This window comes from Arachis hypogaea, chromosome 17 (assembly GCF_003086295.3).
Source record: "Arachis hypogaea cultivar Tifrunner chromosome 17, arahy.Tifrunner.gnm2.J5K5, whole genome shotgun sequence".
In the NCBI taxonomy this organism is placed as follows: Eukaryota; Viridiplantae; Streptophyta; class Magnoliopsida; order Fabales; family Fabaceae; genus Arachis; species Arachis hypogaea.
The window spans coordinates 65,736,567-65,755,914 of record NC_092052.1 but is presented as its reverse complement, the minus strand read 5'-3'; positions in this window follow the sequence as shown (position 1 = coordinate 65,755,914).

Here is a 19,348-nt window from a genome sequence, read left to right as displayed (position 1 = left end):
ACCAATAAAACAACATCAACAAAATTATATCAGAATCATTGAAATTAATAAAACAACATCCATTTAATAATTAAGAATGGGCCAGACCATCTGGATTTCAACTTTTCAGGAAAGAGTCTTAGTCTGGAATTGAACAAGAGAACCTTTTGACCAGGCTCAAAGACTCTCTCAACTATTCTCTTGTCATGACACCTCTTCATCCTCTCCTTGTATACCTTAGTACTCTCATAAGCTTCTAGCCTGGATTCCTCTAATTCATTGAGTTGTATCAGCCTCTTCTCCCCAGCTGCTTGAGCATTAAAATTGAGAAATTTAGTGGTCCAAAATGCTTTGTGCTCTAGATCCACTGGGAGATGACATGCCTTACCATACACCAATTGATAGGGAGATCTTTCGATGGGTGTCTTGAATGCTGTTCTATAGGCCCAAAGTGCATCATCCAACTTCCTTGCCCAATCTTTTCTGGATTCTCCAACAGTCTTCTCAAGAATTCTCTTGAGCTCCCTGTTTGAAATCTCAGCTTGTCCACTTGTTTGGGGGTGGTATGGTGTGACCACTTTGTGTTTCACTCCATATCTAAGGAGGAGAGCTTCAAGTTATTTGTTGCAAAAGTGGCTCCCTCCATCACTGATCAAGGCTCTAGGCATACCAAATCTACTAAAAATGTTATTTCTTAGGAATTTGAAAACCACCTTGTTATCATTTGTTGGAGAGAGAATTGCCTCCGCCCATTTGAAAACATAGTCCACAGCAACTAGAATATAATTGTTTGAGTATGAAGTTGGGAATGGCCCCATGAAATCAATACCCTATACATCAAACAATTCTAATTCTAGTATGAAATTTTGGGGCATTTCATTCTTTTGTGGCAAGCTCCCTGACCTCTGACACTCATCACATCTCCTTATAAATTCTCTTGCATCTTTAAAGATGGTTGGGCAAAAGAAGTCACATTGAAGCACCTTTGCAGCAGTTCTCTCTCTCCCAAAATAACCTCCATATTGTGATCCATGAAAATGCCATAATACTTCTTGACCTTCTTCATGTGATATGCACCTTCTTATCATTCCATCAGAGCACCTTTTGATTAGGTAGGGCTCATCCCAGAGAAAGTATTTGGTATCATGAATTAGCTTCCTTATTTTTTGCTTGTTGAATGAATGAGGTATTGCTTCAGTGGCCTTGGAATTGGCTATATTAGTGAACCATGGAGCTTCTTGAATAATCAATAATTGCTCATTAGGAAAGATTCATTTACACAAGGGTTGAATCCTTCAAGGTCTTCACAAGGGCTTCTAGAGTGGTGGTCAACAACTTGATTCTCTACCCCTTTCCTATCTTTTATCTCTATGTCAAATTCTTGGAGTAGAAGAACTCACCTAATCAATCTTGGCTCTGAATCCTGTTTGTTTAGCAAGTATTTCAATGCAGCATGGTCAGTGAAAACTATAACTTTCAACCCAATTAAATAAGATCTAAACTTATCAAAAGCAAAAACTATTGCCAACAATTCCTTCTCAGTTGTTGTATAGTTCTTTTGGGCTTCATTGAGAACCTTACTAGTATAATAAATTATATGTACTAGCTTGTCTCTTCTTTGTTCTAGTACAACACCAATGGCAAAATCACTAGCATCACACATTAACTCAAAGGGTAGATTCCAATTCGGTGGTGCTATAATAGGTGCAGAGGCAAGCCTATTCTTAAGGTTCTCAAAAGCTAGCATGCATTCTTCATCAAATTTAAAGGGAACATCAGAGACTAGTAAGTTGCTTAAAGGCTTTGCAATCTTAGAAAAGTTTTTAATGAATCTTCTATAAAATCCAGCATGCCCCAAAAAACTTCTTATTGCCTTGACATTGTTAGGTAGGGGTAATTTTTCAGTTACCTCCACTTTAGCTCTATCCACATCTATACCTTTGTTGGAAATTCGGTGGCCAAGAACTATACCCTTAGTGACCATAAAATGACACTTTTCCTAGTTTAACACCAAATTAGTTTCTTGGCACCTCTTTAGAACTAAGGTAAGATGATGTAGGCAGTTAGAAAATAAACTTCCAAAAACTGAGAAGTCATCCATGAAGACCTCAATGTATTTTTCAATCATGTCAGAAAAAATAGACAACATACACCTTTGGGATGTGGCAGGTACATTGCATAATCCAAAGGGCATGCGTCTATAAGCAAAACACCATATGGACAAGTGAAAGAAGTTTTCTCCTGGTCTTTATGATCCACCACAATTTGGTTGTAGCTTGAATATCCTCTAAGAAGCAATAATAAGCATGTCCTGTTAATCTTTCCAGCATTTGATCCATGAATGGAAGTGGAAAGTGATCCTTTCTAGTGGCTTCATTAAGCTTCCTATAGTCTATGCACATGTGCCAGCCAGTCATAGTTCTTGTTGGGATCAATTTTTCTTCTCATTAGGTGCCACCGTGACACCACCTTTTTGGGGAACCACTTGGACCAGGCTCATCCATGAGCTATCTGAGATATGATAGATCACCCCTGCTTCCCACAATTTCAGCACCTCTTTTTGCACAACCTCTTTCATTGTAGGATTTAATCTTCTCTGTGGTTGAAATGTGGGCTTTGCATCTTCTTCTAGAAAGATTTTGTGCATGCACATTGTTGTAATAATTCCCTTGAGATCAGAGATAGTCCAATCAATGGCATCCTTGTGACTCCTCAAAACTTCAAGCAAATCCTTCTCTTCCTCCTTACTTAGTGATGAGCTAATGATCACTGGGTAGGTATCATTATCTCCCAAGAATGCATACTTAAGATTGGAAGGTTGGCTTTAGCTCAAGCTTGGGTGCTTCCTCTTCCTCTTTCTCTTTCTCTAGCACACTCAGAGTGGTTGTGATCTCCTCTGGTTCCACATTACATGCTTCATGAACAACTTCAAAGGCTTCATCAAACTTGTCTTCTCCCAAGATCTCATGCACCAAGGATTCAATGACATCAACCCTCATGCATTCTTCAAGAGGCTCACTTAGATAGTTCATTGCTTTGAAGACATTGAACACCATTTTCTCTTCATGAACTCTGATAACTAGCTCCCCCTTTTTACACATCAATGATGGCTCTGGTGGTGGCTAAGAATGGTCTCCCTAATATGATTGATGCATTGACATTATCCTCCATATCTAGCACTACAAAGTCAGCTGGAAAGATAAACTCTCCCACTTTCACTAGCAAATTCTTCACTACTCCATAGAAAAATTTAAAAGATCTATCTGCTAGTTGGAGTGCCATCCTAGTGGGTTTGACTACTTCAATCAACATTTTCTTCATCACTGAAAGGGGCATTAGGTTGATGCTAGTACCTAGGTCACAAAGTGCTCTTTCAATGGTGATATCTCCTATGGTGCAAGGAATTTAGAAACTTCCAGGATCCTTCAATTTTTAGGGAGATTTTTCTGGAACATAGCACTACACTCTTGGGTTAAAATCACTGTCTCCTTGTCCTTCCAACTCCTCTTTTTAGACATGAGTTCCTTCAAGAATTTGGCATATAAAGGCATTTGCTCTAATGCCTCAGCAAAGGAGATATTAATTTGAAGCTTCTTGAAGATTTCAAGAAATTTGAAAAACTGCTTGTCCCTCACATCCTTTTGAAGCCTTTGAGGATAAAGGGCTCTCAGCACATAAAGCTTCAAGACTTCTTTCTCTTTAGGTGGTGTTGTTTCAGGAACCACTTTCTCCTTTTGTTTGCTTACTTCTTTGTTGGATTCTTCACCTTGTGTTTCTTGGCTTGTAGATGGGCCTTCTACCACCTTCCCACTTCTTAGCATGATGGCTTTACATTCTTTCCGTGGGTTGCTTTCAGTGTCATTCTGAAAGATATTGGTGGGTTTGGCTAGTTGCTTAGAGAGTTGGCCAATTTGCACCTCCAACTTTCTTATTGTGGCGCCTTGATTTTGCATGTTGGACCTTGTCTCTTCTCTAAAGTTCTTTGCCTCCTCTTTAGAGCTTTTTGTATCCTTCATAAGCTTTTCATGGAGAACTTCCAGCCTGAAAAATCTTTGATGATTGTTCCACTTCATAGTTTCCTCCAAAATTGGCTCCTTCATTCATGTCACAAATTGATGCTTGAGTATTGATGGCTGAAGCTTGTATTCCCCCATTTGTTTGGTAAGTGTTGCCAATTACTGTGAGGTGAGCTGCATTTGTTATGCCATGAGCTTGTTTTGTGCCATGATAACATCTAAAGTATCCAGTTCCACCACTCCCTTCTTCATGTTCATATTCCTTTCTAAAGAGTAGAAGTATTGGTTGTTGGTAATTATGTCAATCAGATCCATTACTTTTTCAGGAGTTTTCATATGAAGTGAACCTCCTGTTGAGTTGTCTAGTGAATTCATAGATGCTTGAGTTATACCTTCGTAGAAGATTTTGCAGCTGAACCCAATCTGTGAACATGTTTGGTGGGCATTTCCTCAATAACTTTTTGAATCTTTTCCATGCTTCATATAGTGATTCACCTCAAGTTGCTTGAATGTCTGAACCTCTGTTCTGAACTTGATGATCCTTTGAGGGGAGAAGAACTTAGTCAAGAACTTGTTGACTAAATCCTCCCAAGTAGCAATACTCTCCTTGGGGAAAGTTTCCAGTCATTGAAATGCTCTATCTCTAAGAGAGAAGAGGAACAAGGGCAGTCTATAAGCATCTTGTCGAACTTTATTTATTTTGACAGTGTCACAGATTCTGAGAAATGTGGGCAAATGTTGATTTGGATCTTCTTGAGCACCACCTCCGAATTGACAATTTTTCTGGACTAAAGTGACAAGTTAGGGCTTAAGCTCAAAGTTATTGGCATGTACATTGGGAGTCAGAATGCTACTCCCACAATTACCAGGATTAGGATTGGTGTATAAACCTAATGTCCTCCTAATAGGTGGAGCATTAGCATTATTATTGCCAACTTCAACATTGTGATCATGATTAAATTCCTCAGCCATGTTGTGTTCTGAATCCTTTTTCTCAAATTCCTCAAGAACTTTTTTACCTCTTGCTTTTCTTCTTAATCTCCAAAGAGTTCTATCTATGTTTGGATCGTAAGATGTTGATTCACCTCTACAACCACCTCACATATACACAAACAACCAAAAGAACAGAGTAGAAAAGCTCACTCTATCATAGAGTGTAGTAAGAGTTAAGTGATGCAATATATCAAACAATTAATATGCTAGGATTAAAATGAATATATATACAATGAACAGGTAAATGGCATCAACTGTAAAAGTAAAATAAGTAAACAAAGAGTAAGCTGAGTACCAAAATAAAAGAAAACATTTAATCTAGATAGCTAATTAACTTAGTCATTATTAATCGTAATCAATCCCCGACAACGGCGCTAAAAACTTGATACAGAATCGATAAATAGTATCCACTGGCAAGTGCACCGGGTCATAATCAGGTAATAACTCACTATGAGTGAGGTCAATCCCATGAGGATTGATAGATCAAGCAACTTTAATCAACTGGCTATTCTAGTTAAATAATTAATTTGATGAAGTTTGATCCAAGTTTAGATAAATTGGCAGTAATAAGAACCGAGACTAATTAATCGTCTAAGTAAATAATTAACATTGCCCAAAATAGGATCTGAAACTTTAGAACGAGAATTTGAGGATTTAAATATAATTTTTGAACTCAATAGATTTTTTTGAGTCAGAAAATATATTTTCTGCGAAAAATCGGGAAAAACCGCAAACTGGCAGTCGAACCGGTTTAAGTCTGTCCGGTACTGTGCGAAAAAAATTATAAACAGTCAAAAACCTTAGAAAAATATTAGAAATGGAAAATCGGGCGTTAATTTTAAAGGTTTGGCCCAAAGTTGGGCCAAACGGGCTAAAAACACTAATGGGTTGGACCGGGCCCAAGTTGGGCCCAAGCCCAACATATATATATATACCCTCATTAAAGAACAATTCAGCACACACCACTCTCCAAACATACACACACGAGCTGAAAGAGAAGAGGGAGAAGAGAAGAGAAACACTATTCATCATCATCTTCTCAAGCTCATAACTTGAGCTACGGAGCTCCGATCACTGCATCGCTTGCGGCCACGCGATCCTTGCGAAGAGCTCTACAAAACCTAGCCAAGAAACTGGTAAGGAAGTCACGAAATCTCTCTCAGTTCTTTCTTCCAAAATTTTGAATTCTTAGGGTTTTGTATTGAATGAATTTTTGTGATTTTGGGTGACTCTAGCCTTTGATTACCTTTGGGTTTGGCCTCCACAACTGTTGGACAAGGTAAGAGGTCTTGAAATCTTGTGAAATTTTAATTATGATAAACCCTAGATTGATTAGTTATGATTTGTGTGTATATAGCTTGATTATTGTGAGTTTGGAAGCCTTTGGATGTGAGTTGATGCTTGTTGGAGTTGATTGGTGGCTTGAATTGTGGTTGAAAGCTTGACTTGTGCTCAATTTTGGGGTTTTAGAATATACTGGGAATCGGCCAAGGTATGGTTTCGGTTTCCTCTATACAATATATAATATTTATGGACACTTAGGCTAGTGACCCGTAAGATAGGATTGAATTAAATTGGTTTTTTGAATTGTTGAGGTATGATGCATAATGAATTGATAAGCTTTGGCTATTTTGATAAATTTTGATTGTTAATGTTGATAAAATGATGTTGAAGAGTGAGATTGAAGTTGAACGAGTTTAATTATGATGATCATTAATGATATAATGATGATGGATGATTGTGTGGATTGGAAAGTGGTTTAGTATGATATATGTGATGTTGAGGATGATGATATAGTAATATGGGTGGAAAATTTGGTATGAATGGTGGAAAGTGACATAAAGGGTGAGTTATGATGTAAATGGGAGTTTGGAATGGTTTGATTTGGTTTTGGTTATGTATTTCAAGGAATTGAGAAATTTGTGGATTTTGGTAAAAACTGGTTTTTAGTGAACTTTGACGGATCATAACTTATGCCTCAGTTTTCAAAATTGGTTGAAACTTATTTAGAATTAAAGTTCATTGAAAAGTCTTCAAATTGATATAAAGTTTGTAAAATTTGGATTTTTTTAGAGGAAGTTATGATCATTTAAAGTTTGGTGTCAACATCTGAAATTCTACAATGTCACAAAATTTTGTGATTTCTGGTTTGTGTGCGCACGCACAGCCTTGTGCGCACGCACACCCCTGTGATTTTTTGAACCTGTGCGCACGCACAGCCTTGTGCGTATGCACACACAGGGGAAAGCCTTCTATTGGGAGCGCTAGCACAACCTGTGCGCGCACATAACCAATAAAGTTTTACAACCTGTGCGAACGCACAACCCTCTGTGCACGCACACATTGGAGGGTGCACTCTGTTGAGAGCGTTCACACGCCTTGTGCGAGCAAACAGAGTTTGGAAGATTTTGCACTTGTGTGTACGCACACCTCTATGCGTACGCACACTTTTTGAAAATCTCCTTGGGTGTGCACACGCACACCCCTGTGCGTACGCACATGCCCTGTTTTTCAACTTAAACTTTGTTTTTGACTATTTTACTTTCCCAACGAGCTTGTAAACTTCTGTGACACCAATTTAAGACACTTTGGCTCGTTTTCGGGTATTAGAACATGGGAAATGTCCTAGAAACTTTAATGTGGTATTATCTTGGAAAATTAGAAAACAGAGGCTTAGATTTCTGGTGTACTGAGGATGGGTTTGGTTGAGAGAGAAGGAAAAGTAGTGAATTGATGATTATTGAAAGTAAATTGAGAAAGTGTCGAACTATTGAGTTCGGAATGGAAATGTTAAATTGTTAGTGGTTGAGATGAGTCGAGAACTCGGAATGAAATGATGGATCCATACTATACTAAAAAATGTTTTCTGTAAACCACTAAACTATTGTTTATACTGAGATTGTTAAGATACTATGCGCCCGGCAGGGATGGCGGTTGGATCCCGCTTGTCGAGGTAGCGGCAGCAGCGTAAGGGCGGTGGTTAGTCCCGCTTGCGTTGAGATGTGAGGTCCGTGGCAAGAGTATCCCGCTCGTATCCCTTCGGATTAATAGAGTGTGCAGGCACAAAATCCTGGACGGTGTTCCGAGCACCATATCACGGGGGTTCCCAATGATGATATCGACAATAGAGTGTGCAGGCACAAAATCGACAATGTGATATCACAACCAATAGAACAGGCATTCATCATATGCATTTTCTATCTGTTTGTTTGCTTTGCCGACTTGTAATTGCTTGCCTAATTGTATGACATGCCTAATTGCCTAATTGAATTACTTGATATATATGCCTATACTTGTGTTTTACTTGCATTGAAATTAATTGTACTTTCTACTAGGATTGAGGAGGCTCGGAAGGCGGTGGCGATGGGATCGCATGAAGGATAGGTTGGTGAAGGCTGTGGGATAGCGGAGAATTGTTAGATTAAAAAATCCTTTAAGATAGACTACCCTTTTTATTATGTTAAATTTTAAGTTATGCTTTACTATTTTAGTTATGCTTTAAGATGAATCTTGTGATGGATATCAAGATTTAGGATTGCCTCTGGCATCCTAGGGTCTTATATCTTACATCACTGGGCACTGTTACCATACTGAGAACCTCTGGTTCTTATACCATTTTCTGTTGTTGTTTTTCAGATGCAAGTCGCAACCCACCTTGGTGAGTTGCTTTGATGGTGACAGAGCGGAGGATCCTTATCTGTTTTGGATGTCTTTTTGTTTATTTTTTTTTATATTTCTCATCTTTTGTATTTTACTTTTGCCTAGAGGCTTATTTTGAGAGAAAAACTTGTATAAGCGGTGTTAACTTTTGGAATTCTGTTTGGTCTATATACATGACTAGCCAGCTTAAACTCTGTGAGCCGTGGCCAGATCTTCATGTTATTATACTCTTATTTTTGGTTATATCATAACTATATCTTGTGTGTTAAGTTTGTAGCTTCGTGTGTATGTTTTGCGCTTTTCAAATGCTGTTTTTAAGCTATATCCTTCATCAGACTTTTAGAATATATTAATTCTTTCTATATATTATATGTATGAGTATAGAACTGTCGTAACCTTTGATTAACCTTTGCTTTACGATGCGAGGTAAGGCTTAGGGTAATTAGGGTGTTACATTTAGTGGTATCAGAGCAGTTCGTCCTCGTGAGCCTGAGGGATGGACCGATTGTGCTTTATTGCATACTCTGTGTGTCTTTTTCTTTGATGCTGTTAGGTTATCTAGTTGATATATGCATAGCATGCTTGTTTGTGAGTGTCTGTTTGGGATAATTGAAGTACTAGGCTTTTGATATAGAGACTAATCACCTTGATATCGATTGTTTAGTGTAGACAGTAACCCTAATGGCCACTCACGGATGAGATTGTACACATTCACAAGCCGAGAGTAGAAATGTGCAACCGGCTGATAACCATGCCGAGTTCATGGTGGCAATGGCGAATCTTGCGAACACCATGGAAGCTAATGCTGCTGCGACTCTGCAAGCTGTGCAGAGGTTAGGACAACCGGCTGGAAATGGAAATGGGAATGGCGAAGGAAACGTGAATGATAATGCAGAAGGAAATGGAGATAACATGGTGATGAGAAAATTCTTGTATGGTATAGAATTTCACACAAAATAATTCTCGTTGCAAGTATAGTTCTACACCAACAAACAATCCTCCCAATAAAAAATTTTGGTTGTCACAAGTAACAAACCTCAAATAAGAATTAACCGAAGTATTTAAACTCCGGGTCGTCTCACAAGGAATTGCAATGAAGTGCTCAATTATTGGCTATGAGGATGCAAGGGGATTGATTTGATATTTTGGCAAGAAAATAAATGGCAAGAGAAGTAAATGAACAATTAACTAAATAAAAGAAAGGAAAAATACTCTTGCCTAGACATAAGTAATATGAGATCACCATCCTTGTCTACAAACCATACATTGATAATTATGAGTGGCCAACTTATTAAGTCTACCTCCAAAAGCTTTAAGTACGTAATATCTACTCCTAAGCTTGAGGTACGTCAAATAGGGTTGATCACATCAACCCATAAGTCCCAACCTATCTACTAATTAGATTAGTAGTGGGTTGGTGTCAATGAGTATCAAATTGATCACCAAGGGTTCTCAAATCACCAAATCATTGAGACCCAATGACTTAAGGTCACTCAATTCCCTTAGCCTAGGCCAAGAGTGAAGGAAACTACTCAAAAACTAGTGTAAACATTCCATCAAACACCTAGGGTGCAATAAAAGTAAACATCACAAAATGCAAGAATTAACAAAACCCATGACTACCACAAGCATGAAATCAACAATAGCAATTAAGATGAACATAAAAAGGACATAGAAACATAAAATTACATTAAAAGAAATCAAGATCCAACAATGGTTCATCAACATAAAAGAGAGCAAAACAAGAAATTAACAAGAGAAACTAGGAAGATTAAGACAATAGAACACTAAAATATAAAGAGCGAATTGTAAGACAAATTTGAGAGAGATTAATCTAACTTTACCCTAATTTCTATCCTAAATCTAGAGAGAGGAGGGAGCTTCTTTCTCTAGAATTCTACCCTAAAACATGATGAAAAACTAATCTATGACTACTTGGTCCATTCCCCCTTCAATCATTGGATTCAATAGCATCAGAAATGAGTTGGATTGGGCCCAAAATGAGCTACAAATTGCTGGCCACGATTTCACTTTAGTGAATCATGCTAATCCATCGGCGCGTATGTGTACAGTGCACGTATGCATCCCTAAACGCAAAGCAACTATGTCAAATTTTATATCATTTTGAAGTCCCGAATGTTAGCTTTCCAACGCAACTGGAACTGCCTCATTTGGACCTCTATAGCTCAAGTTATGGTTGATTGAGTGTGAAGAGGTCAGGCTTGACAGCTTTGCGGTTCCTTCATTTCTTCATGAGTTCTCCCACTTTGCATGCTTTTCCTTCATTCCTTCAATCCAATATTTTCCTTCTAAACCTGAAATCACTTAACAAACATATCAAGGCATCGAATGGAATTAAAGTGGATTAAATTTAGCTATTTTAAGGCCTAAAAAGCATGTTTTCACACTTAAGCACAAATTCAGGGAGAATTGCAAAATCATGCTATTTCATTGAATAAATGTGGGAAAAGGTGATAAAATTCCCCAAATTAAGCACAAGATAAACCACAAAATTAGGGTTTATCAAACCTCCCCACACTTAACCTAAGCATGTCCTCATGCTAAGAATAAAGAAGGACAAGAAAAGGGGTATGAACATTTATTCAATGCAAATAAACTATATGCACCTATCTATATGAATGCAACTAAATGCAAAATGATTCTACCTACTTGGTCAAAAGTAAATCAATCTCCAAGAATATATATCAAGTAGGGCTAAGTAGTATGATAACTCATGAATCCTACCAATTCAAATATCAAAATGAAGTTCAAATAGACTTGCAAGAAGAGAGCTCATGAAAGCCGGGAACAAGGAATTGAGCATCGAACCCTCACCAGATGTGTATCCGCTCTAGTCACTCAAGTGTATAGGGTTGATCCACTCAATTCTCTTCTAATCATGCTTTTCATGATTTATTTTTCGTCTAACAATCAACAATTATTCAATGCATGCATACATTCATCATGAGGTCTTATTCATAGGTTGTAATGGGGTTAGGGTCAAGGTAGGGATGCATATGGTCAAGTGAGCTTGAAATTTGAATCTTTGATTAACCTAAGCTCTCACCAAACACATATAACAACCTATGCAATTCTAATACAATACCTAGCTACCCATGATTCCCACTTTTCACATACTCTTGCATTCTTTTTAATTCACCACACATATGCATTGATTTTTATTGAACTCTACTTTGGGGCATTTTTGTCCCCTTTTTATTTCTTTTTCTCTTTTTTTTTTCTATATATATATTTTTCTTATATATATATATATATATATGTTTTTTTTTTCTTTATCATATTTTTAAAGTATATACAAACGTATCAATGCATATGATTTTACATATAGTGGATGAATATGTACCCAATTTCTAATATTTTAAACAAAAATAAAAATTACACTTTTACCTCAACCAATGTCCCAAGTTTCCCATACCCAAATGATACACACCCGCACTAGCCTAAGCTAATCAAAGATCCAAATCAAGGACATTTATTATTTTTCACTTAGGGATTAAGAACAAAAGAGATTAAATAGGCTCAAAATTGGCTAACAATGGTTGATGAAAGGTAGGCTATTTGGGTAAGTGAGCTATATGAAATGATGGCCTCAATCATATAAATGCATGTATACATAGAATAATAAACATAAAGAATCAAACAAATCAAAGATTACAATCATAGAAAAAGAATAATGCACACAAGAATGAAAATAAGTGGTTATAAGATGTAACCACACAATTGGGCTTAAAACTCACATGCTTGTGTCCTTAGCTCAAAAACCATGTTCCAAAATAAATTCTTCAAGCAAGTTCAACAAGAAAAAATTTTCAAATTGGTAGGGTGCCCTAAAACAATTTTTTTTCTTGGAAAAGAAATCATCACTCTAACCAAGTAGTCCTAACAGAAAAAGAAGTGGTAAAATATGTACAAATTCTAACTAGCATGCAACCTATTATGCAATGCAACAACTAACTAACAAAGACAAAAATAAAAAATTGGTGTTGAAAAAGGAAGTTGTTACCCATGGAGGTCAGTCGGACGACCTCCCCACACTTAGAAATTTGCACCATCCTTGGTGCATGCAAAGAAGAGCAAGGTGGACGGGTTGCTACAATTGATGAGCTCCTCCAAAAGGTTGTGCGGAAGGACTTATTTGTTGCCCCATTTAGAAGCTTTTCCTTTTCCTCTTTCGGTGGCCAACCTAAAAGGAAAGAAAAAGAAAGAAAATTAAGCCTACAACAAAGATATGAAAGTAAGTAGAACATAGGCGGGGGGCTAATGCCAAATAAGAGTAAGGTTCTCACTACATGTTAGCTATGCATGTAAGTGAGAGAGCAATATAAGCTAAGGCATATTAAATAACACTTGATGCAAGAGTAAAGTCAAAGCATGAAGAGCACTCAAAAGCATCAAGTTCAACTAGGAAGAGTGGGTCATGAAAGACATGTAAGTTCATATCAATGCACAAAGAATATAAGAGTCATACAAGATTAAGCATTGATTTAAAAGTTTCATCACCCAACAATATCAAACAAGTCAAGAAGCACCAAGATTAACCAAGAAATTCTCAACAATTGAGTAAGAGCATTCAACACCATTATTAAAATAAGAAACTTAGAAAGGAAAATAAGAACAAGCTATGAAAACAAAATAAAAATGCAATGAATGAAAATAAGCAAATGCAATACAAGAAAATAAAAGAAAAGAAATTTTTTTTACATTAGTAATTTATTTATTTATTTATTATTATTTATTTATTTATAATTAAAATTTTTTTTAGAAATATAATTTTAATTAGTTTTTTTTCAAGAGAGGAAGAAGAAAAAAATAGAAAGAAAGAAGAAGAAAAGAAGAAAGAAGGAGAAAGGAGAAAGGAGGAAAACAGGGTGCAAATCCGCGCATACGCGCCATGCGTGCTTATGCGCGGATGCAGCAGGGACAATCCGTGCGTACGCGCCATGCGTGCTTACGCGCAGATCAGCAGGGACAATCCGCCCGTACGCGTCATGCGTACTTACGCATGGATCGCCGGGCACAAAGTAGGCATAAAGTGGGCACAACTCTCGGGTTTTAGTACTAGGAGTTGTGAAACTACGCCGACGCGCGCGCGCATAGCGCGCTTGCGTGCCGATGCCCGCTTTTTTTTTTCAAAAACAGGGCACTCTCCTAATCTACAAGCATTCTAAAACAATCAAAAATCAAATTTAACAAAAAATCTTTTTGGTTTTTGAAAAATTTTTAAATACACTAAAAACAAAACTTATACTACAAGCAAAACACTACTCAACAACAACTAAGCTACAACATAAGGCACAAATCTAATCAAACAAACCAACAATCAAAATATTAAAACAAGAGTATGCAAAGAAGAAAACTACCTAACAATGGCAACCCAATTCATCCATTGATTATATTTACAAGAGAATGGAAAGAGTTTGCCATGGTGGGGTGTCTCCCACCTAGCACTTTTAGTTTAAGTCCTTAAGTTGGACATTTGGTGGGGGTCCTTGCTAGGGTGGTTTATGCTTGAATTCATCCATGAATCCCCACCATTGTTTGCATCTCTGATAAACCACTAGTTTATGGCTTATCTTGTGCTCAATTGAGTGGTTTTTATTAACTCTTTACCCACTTATTCATACTATTTGCATGTTTTACATTTGCCTTCCTAATTATGTGCTTTGATTGAAAACATGCTTCTTTGGCCTTAAGTTCCCTATGTTTAAATCCTCTCTTATTACCATTAGATGCCTTGATATATGTTTTAAGTGATTTCAGAGATTACAAGGCAGGAATGGTTCAGAGGATGGAAAGGAAGCATGCAAAAGTGGAAGGAATACAAGAAGTTGGAGAAATTGCTAAGCTGTCCAGCCTGACCTCTTCGCACTCAAATGGCTATAACTTTAGCTACAGAGGTCCAAATGATGCGGTTCTAGCTGCGTTGGAAAGCTAACGTCTAGGGATTTTATTTGATATATAATTTGCCATAGTTTCTCTGACGATAAGTGACGCGAATGCGTGATCTACGCGGATGCATCGTAATGGCAAAAATCAGCGTGGCAGATTTCTTCTCCAGCGATTTCTGGGCTGTTTTCGACCCAGTTTTCGGCCCAGAAAACACAGATTAGAGGCTATAAAGTGGGGGAATCTATTCATTCATAATAAGAAGCTCATAATTCATAATTTTAGTTTTAGATGTAGTTTTTAGAGAGAGAGGTTCTCTCCTCTCTCTTAGGATTTAGGATTAGGATTCCTCTTAAAGGATTTAGGATTTCAACTTCTTCTCAGGTTCAATGTTCCTTTTATTTATTTTATCAATTTAGTTTATGAACTTTATATGTTTAGATTGATTTCCTTTACTTAATGCAATTTGAGGTAATTCAGATTTATGATTGCTCTCTTTTATTTATGATATAAATAATTTGAATTTTTTCCTTTTGGCTTTGGTTGAGTCATTGGAGACACTTGAGTTATCAAACTCATTGTTGACTGAAAATTGGAATTCTTCAAGAATTAATTTGAATTCCAATAACTCTAGCCTTTCCCAAGGAAAGACTAGGACCTGAGGAATCAAAATTAATTCATCAACTTATCTTACCTTCATAGTTAGAGGTTAACAAAGTGGGAGAAAAATCCAATTCTCATCACAATTGATGAGGATAACTAGGATAAGACTTCCAGTTCTTATACCTTGCCAAGAGTTTTATTTTATAGTTATTTATTTATTTTACATGTCATACTGCTTCCTTACTTTCAAAACCCCCAATTTACAAGACTCATAACCAATAATAAGAACACCTCCCTGCAATTCCTTGAGAAGACGACCCGAGGTTTAAATACTCGGTTATCAATTTTAAAGGGGTTTGTTACTTGTGACAACCAAAATGTTTGTAAGAAAGGACTTTTGTTGGTTTAGAAGCTATACCTGCAACGAGAATTTATCTGCGAATTTCTAGACCACGCAAAAGTTCTCTCTTCAAAATGATGCCGTTGCCGGGGAATTGCAAACGTGTGCCTTATTATTGGTTATTGTAAATATTTGCTTTTTGCTTGTTTATTTGTTTTTATTTTTGTTTTTATTTTTGCTTTTTCATAAATTAAGAGGTTATTGGTTTTTTATTTAGTTATTAAAAAATTTTTCAAAAATTTGTTCTTCGTTTTCATCTTGACCTTCAAGTTGTTCTTTGTTGTTTCCTTCATTTTGATCTAAAAATTTTAAGTTTGGTATCATTTTATTGTTTTTCTCTTTCCTTGTTAAATTCAAAAATATCTTTTCTCTTTATTTTAATTGAATTTTCGAAATTTTCAAAAAAAAAAAATTTCAGATTTTTATTTTAAAATTTTTTTCTTATCTTATCTTATTTCAAAAATCAAATTTCAAAATTCAAATTTAAAAATTTTCAAAAATTCAAATTTAAAAATTTTCAAATCTCAAATTTCAAGTTTCAAAATTCAAATTTCAAAAATTTAAAATTCAAATTTCAAAATTTCAAATTTCAAAATTTACATAACCTTTTAATTTAAATTTGTTTTTATTTTCGTTTTTAATTTTTATTTGCTACTATGAACTCTCACCCCTTTGGCTATGAGTCTGGTTACAATTATGTTGCAGGAAAAGGAAATTACAAGGAGAACAGGCATCAAGGTTGGAACAATCAAAGATGGGAGGAGCCACAAGGATTTGATCAACCCTCATGGCAACAACCACCTCTAATGGACTATCAACAACCACCACCATATGCCTATGAACCCTCTCCTCAAAATAACTCTGGACCACCATACTCACAAGCCCCTTACTACCAAACACCACCATATGACCCTAACCTATATCCACCATACCAACCACCTTATGAGCCAAATGAACCCTCCTATCCACCCCAAACCTCCATGGAGAAAGTACTTACCGATCTAAACTCTACTATACAAGCTCTCGTCGCCCAAATCGGACCACCAAATACCTTCAACAATCAACCCTCAAGATCTAGTGCACTTCCTTTTCAACCACAGAATGATCTCTCCATCCCATCACCACCATCCATGGAAGAGCACCCACATCCATCAATCCAAGAGCAACATGATCCCAATGATGCTATTGACATGGAACAAGAGAGAAGGGATCATCTTCGCGAATCCATACTTCATAAGGAGCTAGAGGAGGCCTTAAAGGTGAAGGTAGTAAGGACCCTTGAAGATGAAAGAATAGTTGAAAGGAATTGTCATGGAAAGAAAATCATCAAGGATGAGTATGATTTTATATTAAAACTACTGGACAAAGCAGTAATTATTGAAGAGGAAAAAGTGGTTGAAGACTTGCGAGATGCTGAACCTCCATGGGAAAGTCAAGACATAGAATCTCCTTCCAAGACGATTGCATTTGATGTTGAGGAGGGTGTACAACCTCCAAGGCATACCCTGGTTGAAGACTTGGAAGAGGTTGATCAAGAGATGGAGATTCAAGAAAAAGAGGCACAACCTCCCATGCCCTTGGTGAGAAATGAAGAAGAGATTGAATTGGAAGAAAGCTACCAAGAGGAAGAGGTTGAAATTGAAGAATCTTACAAGGAGGTGGAAGTTGTCCAAGAAGAGCACAAGGGAGTGGAGCTTAAAATCACCTTGCCAAAGTTACTGGAGACCTCTCCCCAAAGGCCATTACCACCTAATACAACATTCAAGTGGGTTAAATTCATATCCCTTAGCTTTCTCATTCCACTTGAATATGGTTTACTTGAGACAGATGGGCAACTTAGAGCTCTTTGTGGCTTTAAGAGTAAGAGGGAGATGGTTAGTGGTAGGAGTTGTCATGCAAGATTCAATATGGTGGAAAGCTCAAAGTTTAAATGCAAAGGTTGGTGTAAAGCTCAACTGAATGGGTCTAGGAAGTTGTTTGGCCGCTTTAGTGAGAATTTAGATTGCCTGCCACCCGGTTGGAACACTAATGATCAACAAGAAGACGAGTGCAAAAGCAAGGTTTGGGACCCCGGAATTCAGTCTAGAAATCAACACTCTTGGGGCCTTGTCACTTGCTTTAACCTGCTTGAAGGCTCTCTGCGGCTAGTTTGGGACCCTGGAGGCCATTGGAATCACAAACATTGGTGGAGATTCCTGGATGAGTTCAAGCACAAGCCACCATAACAAAGGACTCACCAAATGTCCAACTTAAGGACTTTAACTAAAAATGCTAGGTGGGAGACAACCCACCATGGTATGATTGTTCTTTTTTTCATTTTTATTTAGTTTTATTTGTTTTCGAGTTTTATTTTATTTTATTGTATTGAACCTGGAGTTTTGCATAACATTCATATTAGCATTGCATTCTGCATTTTTCATGTATAAAAAAAAAAGAGGAGAAAAGCACGCACGCGACGCGGCAGTGTCACTGACGTGTCCGCGTCACTAGTGCGTTTTGAAGAAAAGAAAAGTGAACTTAGAGTCACGCGAGAGCATGGCTGGAGGCGTGCCTTTGGCACAAATTGACCCATGCGACCGCGTCGCTGATGTGTCCGCGTCATGTGGGAAAAATGCCTCCCACGCGTCCGCGTCACCCACGCGAACGCGTTCCCCACGTGTCCGCATTATTTTCAAAATATGGCCATCCACGCGATCGCGTCAACCATGCGACCGCGTCACCCAAAAATCTGGCGAAAAGAGTTTCGAATAGAGAGTTGCGCGAACGCGAGGCTGCACTCGCGCCAATCGCACAAATCAGGCCACGCGATCGCGTGACCCATCTATCCGCATCACCTGACCTTATCGCGCACCACGCGACCGCGTCACTCCCGCGTCCGCGTTGCCTGCGCCGCACAACTCATCCAAATCAATGCCAATTATCTTCTCTTTTCTTCTCTAATCCTAATTTCTTTTATCTTTTCTTCTTTCTTTTTTACTTTATTTCTTCGACTTCTCATTCCTTTTTACCTTCATTCTATTTTACTTAATTTATTTGCATATTTCATTCATTGCATTTTAATTTTATGCATATTTTTCTTTTCTTTTCTAAATTTATTATTTTTCCATTGGTGTCACTTGTTCATATTCAACTGTTGTGTCTTTTCTGGTATTATTTTGGTGCTCAGTGACTTGTTTTACACTGTTGGGTAATATTATTTAAGTCAATGCTACTCTTTTATGATATTTGTATTAATTTTGCATCGACATTAATTTATATTTTCTTGCACTTTCTTCCCCATTGTTGCAAAATTTTGCACTCTTGATTTGCCATGTACTTCTACTGTTTTCTCACTTGAATGTTGTAGCTACCATGTAATTGGGACCCTTATTATCTGGCATTAACACCCATATTTTATTTATTTTCTATCTTTATTTTTGGGCTACTTTTCTTCTTTTCCCTTTTTCTTTCAGGATGGCCACCAGGAAGAGAACCGGGAGACGTTTACATGGGAGAGACAAACAAGTTCCTATGCACATTCCTTGATGAGAAAAGCGTCAGTTGAAGCAACCCGTCCACTTGCATATCTTAGCATGCACCGAGGACGGTGCAATCTTTAAGTGTGGGGAGGTCGATATCGATCTCCATGGGTTAGTTATCTTCTATCTCAACACCAATGGTTTATTTTCCTTGTTAGTTGTTGCATTTGCATGTTTGATTGCATGATTATTTGATTTTATGCATTTAGTTACCACTTGGTTGAAGTAATATTTTCTTTTTCAAGAAATTTTTATAGTATTTCACTAATTTA